The sequence below is a fragment of the Podarcis cretensis genome (genome assembly GCF_951804945.1).
Source record: "Podarcis cretensis genome assembly, chromosome: 5".
NCBI classification, from domain to species: Eukaryota; Metazoa; Chordata; class Lepidosauria; order Squamata; family Lacertidae; genus Podarcis; species Podarcis cretensis.
The window spans coordinates 94,048,689-94,065,329 of NC_137174.1; positions in this window are offsets into that span (position 1 = coordinate 94,048,689).

Below are 16,641 nucleotides of genomic sequence, written 5' to 3' on the forward strand. Positions count from 1 at the left end.
ATAATAATATATTTTTGATTATTAAATTTATTATGCACCCTCCACCAGCCCCAGGGACCATGGTGGGTTACAGCACTTTAAAATTCAGTATTAAAAACAGTTAAAACAAATTACTGTCTCACTGCTTTGGCCACCCTCTGTTACGACCTTTGTCGGGAGAGAGACAGGGGAAATGTGTTCCTGTTAATTCTCCTTAACCTCTCAGTGGCTTTTGATACCATTGACCATAGGGGAACAAAACAACTTCCCATTGGAACCATAAAGTACCAGACTCCCCATGCAGGGTCAGAAAGTAGCGCTCACGAGTTTTCTTCCTCTGTGTATGAGACTTCCATTTTTCCGTCTCGTTCTTGGGGTGCTTCAGAATTTCTTGAGATTCAAGTTAACGCAGGATTTTTGAGCTTACCTCGCTGTTGCGAGGTACCCAAAAATGGGTGGCTGTGTATTTCTTTCTTTCAAGCAAACATTTATCCAGTGGCCTGCAGCCTCCTCGGCTGCCTGCACTTCCTACTGTGAAAAAAAGCCCACATGGGAGGAGTTACCTCATGAAGTCTTCCCTTGGGTTGCAGTCAGGAAGACTGCAGAGTGTAGACCAGCGGCGAGATGGTTTGCAGAACAAATGGAAGGGCACTTGCAATCACACCGTGGCCACTTCAAAAGTATGGCAAATGTGCTTTAATTTTTGCATTGTATCTTTGTAAACCGCTTAGAGACTATTGTGGTTAAGTGGTCTATAAATTGTTTAAATAAATGAATAAGTAAACAACAACAACAACAACAACCCTTGCACCCTGTTCAAGGAAAGCTCACCAATTTTCTTCTCCCCTTTGATGATTTTCAAATCCATCAATTTTTTTCTCACCAACCGGTGGGCGGGGAGGGCAGGAAGGGGACAAATGCTCAGCACAAAACATTATTAGAAAGTGTGAATTCCTTCAGCCCCCCCCCCGCGAGCCTCCAAACCTCTCATTTTACATTTTGAACACCGCCTTTGCCCCTATTGCCATCTCTCTCTCTCTGAAGCATTGCTTGCAGAAATAGAGGCAGAGAGCTCTTTGCATGTTTTTTTGATTAATGCAATTAACAAAATTAAAGTTTTAGGGGAGGGGGGGAGAGGCTTTTCATTTTCCTTTTATTTGATTAGATATATTCCCACCGCGCGACCCACGCAAATGAAACCCAGACTCCGCTCCATTGTTCTGAAGTCCTCTGAGAGTGTGTTACCTTTCAATCTCACACACTAATGCGTTTATAGTTAAATCGCTCCCCCTGTACACTCTCTCTCTCTCTCTCTCTCACACACACACACACACAAACGCACGCACCCCCACTTCCACAACACTGAACCTTCTCCCCTCTGGCGGTTGCAGGAAAGATCCCGGAGTCTTGATTAAAGCAGAAGTTCCCCCTGTTCAATAAAAGTTCACATTCCTTAGTGGTGGCGGAGGCATGAATACAGGCAGGGTGGAAATTGGCATATGGATGTCCAGGATCTTCAAGAAGCTTTGCATGTGTGTGTTGGGAGGCGGGTGCCCAGATTCCCTTATGGACCAGGCAGACAGGACTCCTTCCTTGCATTTCAAGCACAGACACATAGGAAGCTGCCCACTCCTGAACCAGAACATTGATCCATCCAGCTTAACACTGTTCATACTCGTTGGCACCAGGTCTCCAGGGTTTCAAGCAAGGAGCATCTCCAGCCCAACCTGGATATGCCAAGGACTGAACGCAAAGCTTGTGTCTTGACTCCATAACTTTCTTTCTGGGGGGGCTGCAGACCCCTTCAAAAACAAAAGCTCAGAGTCTGGGCCCATGCCTGGGGGCACCAAAGAAGATCTTTGTGGGTACTATGGCGAGGCCTGCTCTATCCAGTGGAAGCGATCTACTCTCGGGAAGTACAGTGGTACCTCGGGTTACAGACGCAACCCAGAAATAGTACCTCGGGTTAAGAACTTTACTTCAGGATGAGAGCAGAAATTGTGCAGCGGCCACGCAACGTATAGGCCACTGTACCTATGTATATGGGGAGGGGGAGTGATGATCAGGCCAATGACCCGTGTAGACCAGCATCCTGTTCTCACAGTAGCCAATCGGATGCCTGCAGGAGGCCTGCAAGATTTGGGAAGCCTTTGGAATGGTGCCAATAGGGTAGGGTTGCCATCAGTGGCGTAGCGTGGGTTGTCAGCACCCGGGGCAAGGCAAGTAATTTACGCCCCCTAACCCGTGGATTTGCGCCCCCTAACCCTAACCCCCAGATGTTGCGCCCGGTGCGGCCGGCCCCCCCTGCACCCCCCACACTACGCCACTGGTTGCCATATTTCAAAAAGTGAAAATCCAGACACAAAAGTTGTTGAGGGGTTTTTTTTTCCCTTTTAGCCAAAGCTGTTGATCTTATGTTGCTAGAAAATCAACATTTCCAGTATGGGCTGCCATATTTCCAGGTTTTCCTGGACACATTCCCCACACTTTCCAAAAATTCCACTCGGACGCCATTGTCGACAGACGAATCCCAGCTGTGTCTGGGAAATTATGGACAAATGGCAGCCCTACAATAGACCCCCACCCTCAACAAAGACACCCCACCAGGACCTGGCCCAGCTGTGCTTGTGGGGGCCACAGTGATGGCCACAAGGTGCCTTCTCTGCCACTGCTCCTCTGCAGCCAACAGAGAGAGTTTCCTTTGGGAAACAATACAACCTCTTTCTTGAGAAATGGGTTTAAACCAGTCGCAGCAGAAAGGCTCACAAAGAGTTAAGATGGGCCTTGGCTGGCGCAGTGTCAATGGAGGTGCTGGCACTGAGGAACCTTCTATCTGTACCTCCTGGCATAATATTTCTGTTTTGCCAAGCAACGGCTCCTGAGTTTGTTGTAGCACATGCTCTGCAGAGCAGTTCTGAATACAGTGGTACCTCTGGTTAAGAACTTAATTCGTTCCAGAGGTCCGTTCTTAACCTGAAACTGTTCTTAACCTGAGGTACCACGCTAGCTAATGGGGCCTCCTGCTGCTGCCGTGCTGCTGGAGCATGATTTCTGTTCTCAACCTGAAACAAAGTTCTTAACCTGAAACACTATTTCTGGGTTAGCGGAGTATGTAACCTGAAGCGCATGTAACCTGAAGCGTATGTAACCTGAGGCACCACTGTACATAGTTTTGTTTGTAAGCTACCTTTCCATAGTTCAAACCATGTTCAAGGCAGCTTCGGAAAAAATATATATGAAAAAATACATTGTTACAGCATAACAAAAGTAGAAATGCACAATAAATAAAACATCAAAAATACACACCCAAATCGAACAATTTCCACATAAATCATAATAAGATCTAAAATAAATGTACAAAAATTAATATCAATACTAGCAAACAAAACCTCCTAATCAATACCCCAGCCCAAGAGTGCGCACAGGGGAAGATTGTCTGGACCTACACATCTCTCCGGGAGTAAGCAGTGCATTGACATCAGAGCATTTACTTCCAGGTAAGTGTTTATTAGGACTGCATCCCGAAATTATGATTTTTTGCATGTGTGCAAAATTTAGAAAGCTGGCAAGTGCCTAGTGCTTAGGGAACGATGCTGTCAGGGGTCTCCCTGGGTCTGGCCTCTCCCTTCCCTATAAGGCGTGCGCTTGATAACCTTTCCAAACCTCTAATATAACTGTGGGGATGCTGACCGAGATACGATGATGAAAGAGGTCAAAAGCAAGTTGCAAACGTGCCCATTTTAAATTAAGTTTGCTGCCACCATCCGGAGAAAGCAACACCGCAAAGCGTTTTGCTAGGCCTGATTTTAATTTGGATATGATCAGAGCACCGCCAGCCAGCCTGGATTCAAAAAAGCCTTTGAGGGCAGAGGTGATCGGAACATCTGTGAAAAGCAAGGAATAAAGTCTGCTGGAAGCATGTGCAAAAGTCAGAAAAACTCAGGATCTTGTTCGGTTTCAAACTTCTGCCTCGAGGAAACCGCAAAGTCCTCGTTTGATCTCTAGCAGAACATGCAAAACATGCAGTTAGGAAACAGAGGTAGCTTACACCAAGGAGAAGCCCCACCACTGCTGTTGTGAGGTTGGATGCCAAAGATCTGAACTGCAAGCTCAAAGTGGAACAGACACGGGGGCCAACCCACAGCCTCTTGGCCAGGTCAGAACTCCCCTATGGTCTTATACTTGTGGATTGCATTCACTAGGCTCTTTCAGTCTGGGGATAACGAATGCATTAGGAGGGGGATGTGGGAGGCTCTATCCTGATAATCTCATGTGCATTAAAATACCCAAAGAGAGCAATTGCAGGACTGCATAGGAGAAATCTTTTGCAAGGATCACGGTATGTGTTGGGTGTTCTCTTTGGCTGTCCATAGAATTGTAGAGTTGGAAGGGACCACAACGGTCAACTAGGTCAACCCCCTGGAGAGGCATAGCATGGGGGGGAACTACTGGGGTGATTGCCCCAGGTGCAAATTTTTTTAGGGGTGCTCCTCTGTACCCGGAAGTGCTCCCCGTTCACCCACCTCTCCTCAGGAGCACACAGAGCAGGAGCTGGGAGAGAACGGGTCCTTGCATCCCTTGGCCACATGGCATCCTTTGGCAGTAGTCTCTCAGCCAGTGGCGTAGCGTGGGTTGTCAGCACCCGGGGCAAGGCAAGTAATTTACGCCCCCTAACCCATGGATTTGCGCCCCCTAACCCTAACCCCCAGATGTTGCGCCCGGTGTGGCCGGCCCCCCCTGCACCCCCCACGCTACACCACTGCTCTCAGCCCCACTCACCTCACAGAGTGTTTGTTGTGGGGGAGGAAGGGAAAGGAGATTGTTAGCCACTTTGAGACTCCTTAGGGTAGTGATAAAGCGGCATATCAAATCCAAATTATTCCTCCTCCTCCTCCTCCTCCTCCTCCTCCTCCTCCTCCTCCTCCTCCTCTTCTTCTTCTTCTTCTTCTTCTTCTTCTTCTTCTTCTTCTTCTTCTTCTTCTTCTTCTCCTCCTCCTCCTCCTCCCACTCAGCCGCCCTACAGCTGGGGGAGAGGCAGTGGGAGGACCGTTTGGGCAGCGTGGAGCCTGCACATGCCCAAGCCACTGCATCTCTCCCAGGAAAGACATGTGGCTTGGGTGCGTTGCAGGCCCCGTGGAGAGTGCTGCCTGACATTTTGTCACCCCCCCCTCGGGGTGACACCTGGGTCAGCCAGCACCCACCGCACCCCTCTTCCTCTGCCCCTGGCTGCCTGGTCCAAGTCTGATTTTAAAGCAAAGAACCCTAAAACGGGGAGAGCAACCAGGGTCTTGAAGCCACCAATTGAATCAGTTATCTCGTGTGCTTCTAGCAAGGCAGTCTTTATAAAGATTTGAGGAGTGAGGTTTTTCTTTCTTTTAGCAGATAAAGATAACCAGGTGACAGCAAAAACTGCATTTTTTAAAAAAAAAATTAGCAGGGGCAATTAGAATAAGGTCTATTATTTGATTATTGATGTAAACCTCCCGAATGTATTTTGTATAGTTAAGTTTTTACCTCTATCTTCAGTACATTTCGTTTTATTTTGTTGCTATGGCTAGAGGCTGATGCAAATAAAGATTCTTCTGATTCTGATTCCACCCATCGCCAACTTAGCACCCAGTCTGCTGGCTGAGAGCAGCAGGCACACAAATCATCTTCCCACTACGGTCAAATGGATTCCTATTGAGTTATAGTAGTATTTTTTTGGAAATCTTATGTTATATAGTTATAAATTAGCATGTGCAAATGGTATGCTAGACTTCTGTCCTCTGTTTCACAGTGCATGTACTTTTTTAGGTAACGAATGTGCTAAGCCAACCTCAGGGCTGTGTAAGTAAAAAGAAAAGAAAAGAAGCCAATATATATATAATAAATAACCACTTGCTTTTTGTGCTGATTTGGAGGATTAGACCCAATCTGGCCTCTTTCTGGTCTTATCCTGCCATACCAGTCTCCACATTTCTTCCTCCCTCCCTCCTTAAAACTCTGTAACTCTGCAAAATGCTGATTCTTCCTATTTCCCTTTAACTGTTCTGCTAACTACTACTTATACCAGGCTATACTTTTCCTTCCCAGAGGTTAAGCAATTCCTTATTTCAGCATAAAAATGTACACATTTTCGCAGCACTTGGAGGAAGCGGGGAGAAGAGAGGGAGGGGGAAGAAAGGAAATATATAGGCGACTTCATAAACATCCATTTTGTAAAAAATTAAGTGATTGCCGATCCCCCCCCCAAAAAAGCTTTGTGCCACTGGCTGGACTTTTCGCAGCAGTGTTCCTATTAACGTGGAGAGTTGGGGGGGGGGGAGTTGCCACCGCCTTAATTATGGTCTGAAATGAAAGTGAAAGTTAAGGACAGTGGCAAATGTCTTGCCGGCGCTAAGTACATAACCTTAACTGCTGCGAACGCTATCATTAGGAAAATCACATTTTATAGCCACAATAAAACTGTTTGGGATACTGTATGTTTTAAGCGAGGATAAAAAACGCGTTCCTAGGTTCCCTCTTGGCTCTCTGCCATGTTCGCTTCAAGAGCTCCATAAATAATAATAATCATGTTCATGATCGCTCCGGCCCTCTCGGCGCATGAATCTCCATTAGCCCGCGCAAGCTGTGAGCCGCATTGGCGTGGCACTTCCTTCCCCCGCCTCTTCTTGCTTCCAGACGGGGGCGAGGAATCCACCAGGGGTGCATCTGGTGCCACAGCGGCCGGTGAGGAGCTTCAGCCCACAGCAGAGAGCAGGGCTTGCAGAGCTCGGCAGAGGCCTGGGCCAGGTAGATCACGTGCCCCCCTTTTTTTTACCCTGGGGATAACTGTGAAGTCTTATAAATAAGTAAGTATAAAGGTAAAGGGACCCCTGACCATTAGGTCCAGTCATGACCGACTCTGGGGTTGTGGCGCTCATCTCGCTTTATTGGCCGAGGGAGCCGGCGTACAGCTTCCAGGTCATGTGGCCAGCATGACTAAGCCGCTTCTGGCGAACCAGAGCAGCGCACGGAAATGCCGTTTACCTTCCCGCTGGAGCAGTACCTATTTATCTACTTGCACTTTGACGTGCTTTTGAACTGCTAGATTGGCAGGAGCAGGGACCGAGCAACGGGAGCTCACCCCGTCGCGGGGATTCAAACCGCCAACCTTCTGATTGGCAAGTTCTAGGCTCTGTAGTTTAACCCACAGCGCCACCTGCATCCCTTAAGTAAGTATATAAAGCCACTATTTCTTTAAAAAACAAGGTTTCCAGCAAATTTTATCCTCATGGAGATATGTACTCCTCGGGTGTAAGTAATATTCCTGGCCTAGTCAACAAAATTTTAAACATATTGCCACATCGTCATCAATTTTTTCAAAAAAAATAATTGGCAATAGGAAAGCCAACACACTTATCTTTAAGGTATGTGTGGTTTTAATTTTTGGCAAACAAGATTTCAAACAAAAACTCACCAACTTTTAACAGCATGAAAAACATCATGTTCGCGGTGCGCTGGCTGCTGGAGCCTTGGTCGCCTCCACCCACAGGGCGCCCGTTCCGCACTCCTCTGTGGAGCTGATCGCAGGCCCCACTCTGGATGCCAGGGAAGCTTTTCTCTCGCACCACCAGCCATGGCGCCAGGGGATCCGCCCACCGCCACCGCAGCCTTTGCGCCTCCGCGTTCGCCCCTGTGATTGTGAATATGCTGACCGAGGCCCCCTTTGGAATCGGAGGCCCGGGCCAAGTGGCCCATATGCCCCCCCCCCCCTCTGTCTGGGCCTGGCAGAGAGCGGGATGGGCAGTGAACCCTCCAAGTGTCCCCATTTTCCATCTTGGCTTCTGTTTAGATCCCGGAATGTCCCTATTTCCCCTGCCAGGGCTGCAGCTGCTGAACTCAGGGAGGAGGGGGAGTTGCTGCTGGTCCCAAGCAATTGCGTTGCTGCCAGCCTCCTTCCTTGGCAGCTAGTAGCGGCTCCTGGAGAGCAGGTGAGGAGGAGAAGGGGCTGCCACCATCGAGGCCCAGCCCCACACAATGTGCTGGCTCTGAGGGGCAGGCAGAGGGCAGGGCTGCCCTGGGCAGGAAGAAAGGGGGAACGCAGCGCAAGGAGTCTGGATTATTATTATTATTATTATTATTATTATTATTATTATTATTATTAATTTTTTAAAATTTTATTTAACATAATTAGAGATGCGGGTGGCGATGTGGGTTAAACCGCAGAGCCTAGGACTTGCTGATCAGAAGGTCGGTGGTTTGAATCCTTGTGACCGGGTGAGCTCCCGTTGCTCGGTCCCTCTCCTGTCAACCTAGCAGTTCGAAAGCACGTCAAAGTGCAAGTAGATAAATAGGTACCGCTCTGGCAGGAAGGTAAACGGCATTTCCGTGCGCTGCTCTGGTTCGCCGGAAGCTGTATGCCGGCTCCCTCAGCCAATAAAGCGAGATGAGCGCTGCAACCCCAGAGTCGGCCACGACTGGACCTAATGGACAGGGGTCCCTTTACCTTTACCTATTTAACATAATTATTACAAAATATATGCAAAATATTGCAAATACATACATATATCTTTCAGATAAGCACACACATAAAAAAAGAACAAAAGAGAAAAAAGGAAGAAAAGAAAAAAGAAAAAGAAAAAAGGGGGGGGGAAGAAGAAGAAGAAAAGTTGGAAGAATTTTTTTCCAAATTTATTCTACAAATATCTCAATAATAAAATTTCATTGACTGACTTCCATCGCTTACACTGCACTTCCTATATACATTTTAAGCAAGATTGTATCTGTTATTCCGTATTTTCCCCATACAATCTCACACAAATATTATGTCAAAACAAAATTAAAAAATTCCTTCCAGTAGCACCTTAAAGACCAACTAAGTTAGTTCTTGGTATGAGCTTTCGTGTGCATGCACACTTCTTCAGATACACTGAAACAGAAGTCACCAGACCGTTCTATATAGTGAGAAGGTGGGGAGGGGTATTACTCAGAAGGGTGGTGGGATTGGGTGATTGGCAGATAGCTGTGATGAGCCTGTTGACGACTCTTAACGACTGCAACAAATTTACTCCATTCCTTTTCGAACTTTGCTTCTTTTTGGTTCCGAATCCTGTAAGTCAATTTCGCCAATTCAACGTATTCAAACATTTTCGTCTGCCACTCCGTTAAAGTTGGAATTTCTTGCGTTTTCCATTTCGAGATGCTAAAATTCTAGCGGCGGTCGTGGCATACATAAATAATTTATGATCTTCCTTTTTTAATTCATCCCTAGCAAAAAAAAGCTTCTGGGTTTTTTGGGAAAGTATATTTAAACAGTTTTTTCATTTCGTTATATATCGTGTCCCAATTTTTTCCCTTCATTTTTTCACACGTCCACCACATGTGGATGGCTTTAAAAGAGGACTGGACAAATTCATGGAGGAGAGGGCTATCGATGGCTCCTAGCTTAGGGCTATGCTCTGCTGCCACAGTCAGAGGCAGCAATGCTTCTGTGTACCATTTGCTGGAAACCGCAGGAAGGGACGGCGCTCCTGTATTCGAATGCTGCTTGCTGGTTTTGCTCAGGCATCTGGTCAGCTGCCGTGAGAACAGGAAGCTGGAGGAGATAACCAGCAGGGCTCTTCTTACAGAGTCATAGAATTTAGAAAATCTCAAACAGGAATGGAAATGTGCAGAAGAATACACGACCAAAAGATGCTCCAACAAGAATTTATTGATATGTACAGACTGATTTCACAAAATTAAGTTAAACTAAGCAGATATATGAGATTGAATGTTTAATTATTAAGATCCAAAATTACAATCTCAATAATAAAGTTACAAAATAATAACAAGGAAGTCACGAACGGGTGGAGGGAAGACACAGGGCAAGAAATAAGAAATGGATAAATGTTGGTACATAATGAAATGTGAAAATGTGAATTTACGAATATAATGTATATGGATCATTATGTAAAGATTTCATATATGTATTGCAAAGCCACTTCCGACTATCAGGAGGAGGTGGTGGTGCGGGCTTCACGCCCCCAACACATGCGCGGGGGCTGGCCTCTAGCCCCGCGCGATCAGGGGAATCCTCGGGCTGGCTCGGGGGAAGTGGCTTGCCCCATTTAAGGCGAGCGCGACCCCGGGATCTCCCTCTTTGACCAGCGCAGCTGTTTGTGTTTCCCACCTGCCCGCTCCCTTTTTTCCTTTTCAGGCTTCCCTCTGACCTTTGCTATGGACTTCGGTTGGTCGCCGTTAAGGGGCCTGGTAGGAATTTTTTCCATTTGGCAAATTGGCACCAGCCACTTGGTTTTTCGCCTACCTCGTAGCAAATTGTCACAACTTCTTTGGTCTTGGCAGTTAGGCATTGGTAGGGGTATTGTTATTTAGATGTGTTGGGGTGGGGGAGGAGCGCCATCACCTCCCCCCAAATATTGAAGGGTGGTCTGTTAAAGGATCCCAGGGGTCGTTGCCTCATCCGAAGCCTATGGAGGCCAGGGCCTAAAGCACGCCCCCGAGCAGTGACGCTGGGGGAGTACCTAGTTGACGTGCATCAGCAGGGCTCCCCCTGCTGGAGTTACCCTTTCCCGGTCTTCAAGCAATCAGGCTGAAGCCGGATAGTTTGATAGGACCAATGCTTAAGCCAATACCACTCTTACCTGTAACCAATAAAGTTGTGGCCAATTTTAGCCCATTAACCTTATTCATCGGTGTCATGTGTCTTTATTTCCACTGGGGGAAGGCGGGAACTCGACACGCAACATTAATAATAAATAAATGAATGAATGAAAGGGGGAAACAGAACTGTGGAGTTGGATCATCTAATCCAAAGCTCTGAAATCCAGAGATCTTTTGCGCAATGTGGGGCTCGAACCCACGACTTTGAGATTAAAAGTCTCATGCTCCACCAAATGAGCTGTCCCGCTTCCTATGCTATTCGGGATGCAGAGGTCCCTGCTAAAAGTCAGGAAATTCTAAGCTGCTTTTAAATAATCAAGCAGAGCTTTTTCAGCCTTGCCAATAATCTGGGCTCTTGAATCTGGCATTTCCCATTGCCAGCGCCTGCCACTCCTCAGACTGCAGTCAGCAGGCCTGGAAGGGAAAGCTCCCCCCTCTCTGATGCTTAGCACAGTTCCAGCCTCTGTAAACAGCCTCCAGCAGCCTTCAGTCTTTTTTTTGCCATGAAGGTTGTTTTTACTTTTTCATATGGATGATTTGTTTAGGTTTCCTGATTTTTGGACAACCGTGTGGAAAATCCCCAACTTGCATTTGTTGGCTTCCTATTCCCCTTTCCCAATCTCTCTCTCTAAGAGCCCTGCCCAAAGCAAGGAGACAAGGGAATGGGAGATGGATTGCTCCATGGGAATTCCACCTGGGAGGCACTTGCCCTAAAATGGCTGTAGGGGGCGGTGTAGCCATATGCAACCCGCAGGCATCCCCAGATCGCAGAGACTTGAATGAGGTCATGCAACCAGCCTTTTCCTCCTCTCCTTTTAAAAAAAGCAAGCAATCCGGCTAAATGCTGCTTTAGGAAAATATTTTATTAATAAGAAAAACAGCACAGAGAGAGAGAGAGAGAGAGAGAGAGAGAGAGAGGAGAGAGAGAAATGTTGCTAATAAATCCCCAAAGCTTTAGCCTTGGCTGGATGTTTCCTCCAAATAGATACTGAGGAAATCTACCTGATTCTTTGTAAAAACACTTAATTGCAAACATTCGTGGAGGAACGGTACAGAAAGGAGTGGGTTATCTTCTTGGATTCCCAGGTATGCTGTTCATTGCATCCAGCTGCAAGGTCGACGCTGGAGGAAAGCTGTACCTGAAACAGCGTGTGGGCATTCTTTGGAATTATTATTATTATTAATTATATTTATACCCTGCCCATCTGTGGCCCTAGAATCTGTGCCACAGGGCAGCTTCAACAGCTGAAGAGGCAAGCCTACTTTGGGAGCTGAACTGCAGCTTGACTCTTTGAAAGCAGGAGCAGTGGATACTGTTTGCAGGCTGTTTGTATAAAGTTCCTGGCATCTCCATGCCGTGTCCTCAGGAATCTGCCCACGTCCTTTGCAGGGCTGATAGCTAACAACTGTCTGAGCCCCCTTCAAAAAACTGGGTTTGGGGGTTTAGGTGGGGGGTGCTGAGCACTGGTCAGATAGACAGTCACCATTGGACATAATGTCACCTCAGAGAGTGTTGCTATCAAGGAAGGCCACCAGGACAGAGCAAGACCATGAAGGCAGGGGCAGCAAATGTGGTTGGCCTCCTACACCCATCAGCTCCAGCCAGCAGGGCCTATGGCTGTGGATGATGGATGTTGTAGTCCAACGACTTCTGGAAGACACCACTAGTGCATCATTCTTCCTCAAACTTTGAGCTGACACCAGTGGCATAGCATGGGTTGCTGGTGCCCGGGGCAGGGAGAATGTTGTGACCGCTGGTGAACTGGGCAGCAGGGCACGCATGGAGCCCATGCAGAGGCTAAATGGAGCCCACCTTCAATGGGCTCCTTGCCCGCTGCCTCTATCCACCCGCCCACCCACCTGCCGCTGCACCTAAGCTGCCAAGGCTCCAAGCCTGTCTCGGGGTGCCTGGTTGTGCCACCTCAAAAATGTGTGCCCAGAGCCACGCCCCCCCATGCTACACCTCCTGTTAACTCTACCAACAATATCTATCATCTATCTATCCATTATCTATCTATCTATCTATCTATCTATCTATCTATCTATCTATCTATCTCTATCTATCTATCTATCTATCTATCTATCATCTATCTATCTATCTATCATCTATCTATCTATCTTATCTATCTATCTATCTATCTAATCTATCTATATCTATCTATCATCTATCTATCTATCTATCTATCTATCTATCTATCTATCTGTCTATCTATCATCATATATCATCTATCTATCTATCTATCTCTGTCTATCTCTATCATCTATCATCTCTTATGGGACAGCAAATATCCACATTCAGGGGTAAATGGCAGTTTTGGGGGTAATTTTCTTCAAGAACATTCTATGGGGTGATGGTTATTTCACTCCCCTCTAGCTGCTGCCTTCGTCTGAGAGTGGACTTAGATAAGCATGATTCTTCCAAAGGAATATGTAGTTTGATCCATAGCCCTCCCTCTGAAACCAGCACTGGTGTGCCAGCATTGATCCCAGGGCTCACAGCCCCAGAAGTTAGGTGCCTCCATAATCCCTGAAGACATCACTGCTGCTCTCATATTGCAAGGGAAGAAGGTTAGGGGGGAAGGACCCAGGTAACATGGAGGTGCATAGAGACCTTATATGCCATGGTAGTTAAGAGGGAAACCTTAACATAAAATTCCCAGACACTCTATTTTCCAGGCTTACATTTGTAAGAGCCTTAACTCATCTAACGGTCCATCCAGTGAGGTCTTTTTTGGATGATGTCCTCTAGATTCCTCAGGGGAATTGTAGTTTCCATCTCACAGAACTATAATTCCCAGCACCCGAACAAACTACACTTCTTAGGATTTTGGGATGGGAGAGAAATTCGATTCAGCTCAAATTTAAGGTCAGCTTAATTGATTTGCACTTTCTGAAACAATTTGTGCAATTCCTGCTTCTGCAAATTTTTGGAAGTATACTACTCCTGCCCATTGTTTAAATATACTTCTCTCATTTAAAGCCAAATTGGTCAAATCTGTACTTTCTGAAATGATGTGAGAACCAAAATGCAGCTATTCTTTGAAATTCACACATATCCGAATTTCACAACCTTTCTCCAACGAATGTGTGCAGAAATTGCATATACTAGGCTTTCTTCTGCATAGAAATGCAAATATTTGTGAAAATAACCTACAAAATGCATTGCATTAGAGGAAAATGCTTTGCAAAACACGTTGGCGATAGGAGCAATTTGCACTGAAATGCTGATTAATTCTTTCAAGGATTTTTAAACGAATTCACAAACTGAGGTGGAAATGTGAAGGGCTGAACTTAAGAAAATGAGAAACGAAGAGAAACCAAAATTGACAGACCTGTCCATCTGTATCATGCCCATGTTACATTTTCAGCACCACACAAATAACTTTCTCTTTCCTTAAAGGTAAAGGGACCCCTGACCATTAGGTCCAGTCGTGGCCGACTCTGGGGTTGCGGCACTCATCTCGCTTTATTGGCTGAGGGAGCCGGCGTACAGCTTCCGGGTCATGTGGCCAGCATGACTAAGCCGCTTCTGGCGAACCAGAGCAGCGCACGGAAATGCCGTTTACCTTCCTGCCGGAGCGGTACCTATTTATCTACTTGCACTTTGACATGCTTTCAAACTGCTAAGTTGGCAGGAGCTGGGGCAGAGCAACGGGAGCTCGCAGGGATTCAAACCGCCCACCTTCTGATCGGCAAGTCCTAGGCTCTGTGGTTTAGACTACAGCGCCACCCGCATCTCTTTCCGTAGGCTTTTAAAATGCATGTTAACTCTGAACTGAATGTTTGGGTGCTGCTTTTAATTTTATTGTTATATTGAATATTTCCCCCCCTTTATATTGCTGATGGTTTTAGTGATTTACTTGCTAAAGGCTGCTTTGGAGGCCCCCCTGCCCCCAAAGGTAGAGTACACATTTGTAAACAAATAAACAACATTTTGAAACTCTGCATTCCAGGCTTGTTATCCTTTAATTGCTTGGGTGGGTGCAGGGGTAGTGCTGGAGCAGAGTGATTTATGGCGATTCTGCTCCAAGTCTTCTACATGCAGACACTTGTCCTCTTGCTTGATGGCGATTCCAACTCCAGCAGGAAAGCTGGAAGGTTGCTGTGGATTTAAAAAAAATTAAATTAAATAAATCCCAGTGACTCTCTGTTTGACCAAAAATGGTTCATTTTGAGACAAACACCATCCCATTTTCGGATCAAAAATGGGTGCCGTATCACTATTTGAATCTTTAATACTTTATCTTGGAGTTGCTCAGTTGGTAGAGCACGAGACTCTTAATCTCAGAGCTGTGGGTTTGAGCCCCACATTTGGCAAAATATTCCTGCATTGCAAGGGGTTGGTTTAGATGATCCTCATTGTCCCTTTCAACTCTACAGTTCTATGTTTCTATGAATGGAGAAATCTGTCAATTTCAATTTCTCTGGATCTGATGTGGCATATTTTTGGGGACTTTGAGGAGTTGAAGGCCTCTTACCCAGACATCATCATTCTTTGGGCATCATTGATGAAAAGGCGGGTCTGGAGAGACAGCCGGTGCCCGATAGCCATAAATAGGGCTAGGAAAGCCTTGGATCGGGCGGTGGTGCGTAGAGTGGCAGCCCTGGGTGGGCGGGTTATTGATTACCCAGGGATATGCTTCAGCAACGAGGACCTCTACCGGTTTGATGGCGTGCATCTTTCGGATGCGGGAAATGACATATGTGTTATGTAGTGAAGTTTCACCCTGGGCCAGCAGGGGGATACTGTATATAGTTTTCACTCAGGTCTGTAGATAGTTTTCACTCAGGTCCACGTCAGTTATTTTAGGCGGGAAACGCTGGGCTGTTGTTGCTACAATGTTGACAGCCAGCTGCCTATAAAAGCAGGCCGGCTGAGCTGTTTGAAGTCAGTTCTATTCCAGCTTACAAAATAAAGAGCTACTTGGAGAAATCGCTGTGTCGTCTGCTATGTCAACCCACAACTTAACACTGGCGACGAAGGTGGGATCGATGGACATCAGAGCACAGCCAGATGCGGCCAGCCTCTGAACTGAGCTGAATCACTGAGCTGAATCACAGAGCGAAATCCCTGAGCGAAATCACTGGACAGAACCAATTCAGAGCTGACTGTTCTGGCTAAGAGCACTGTTTTCCATCCATCGCCCTTCACGCCGGCATCAGAATCATGGCTTCACTTGTGCCTCTACCGCCGTTTGCGCCAGCCTCTGAATCATGGGACTCCTACCTCGCTCGGTTCGACTGCTACCTCCAAGCCAACGAGCTGACAGCAGTATCAAAGGATCGGAAGCGGGGCCTATTCCTCAGCCTCTGTGGGCCTGAGGTGTTTGAGACGGCCCGAGCATTGGTTGCGCCTGAAGCAGTCCAGGCAACACCATGGGACACGATCCAAGAGAAGCTCCGCAACCACTACGCACCAAAGCCGTCCAAGATTGCTGCCCACCATGCGTTCTACCACCGGAACCAGGCAGAGGGGGAGTCAATCAACAACTACACCACCGCCCTGCGACAGGCTGCAATGCACTGTGAGTTCCGAGAATTAGACGATGCCCTGATGGATCGAATTGTCTGCGGGGTCTGGGACATCCATCTGCAACGGCGTCTCCTCGCCAAGCCAGACCTCACGCTACAGAAAGCCATTGAGGAGGCTGTGGCCTCAGAAGCTGCTGAACGCTCCGCCCAGGAGATCCGCAAGTCCAGCAGCCCGCGTCTTGCTAGGGAGCCAGTTCCGGTGCATCATGAAGAGGCCAGCAGTGATGAGGCATCCTCCAGTGAAGACGATGACGTGCACCAGACAAAGCGGGAGTGCAGGAAGTTCCAACAGAAGTCCAAGGGCCAACTGGAATGTGCCGGCTGCGGAGGCAACCATTCCCGTGCCAAGTGTCGATTCAGAGACGCCATCTGTAGGAAGTGTTCCAGAAGGGGCCACATCGCTAAGGTCTGCCGATCGGCTCCGTCTGACACCCCCCCTTCATCGACTCGCAAGTCCAAGTCTTCACTCCAGTCTGCCAAGGAAAGTTGTTTCGCTCTCACCAA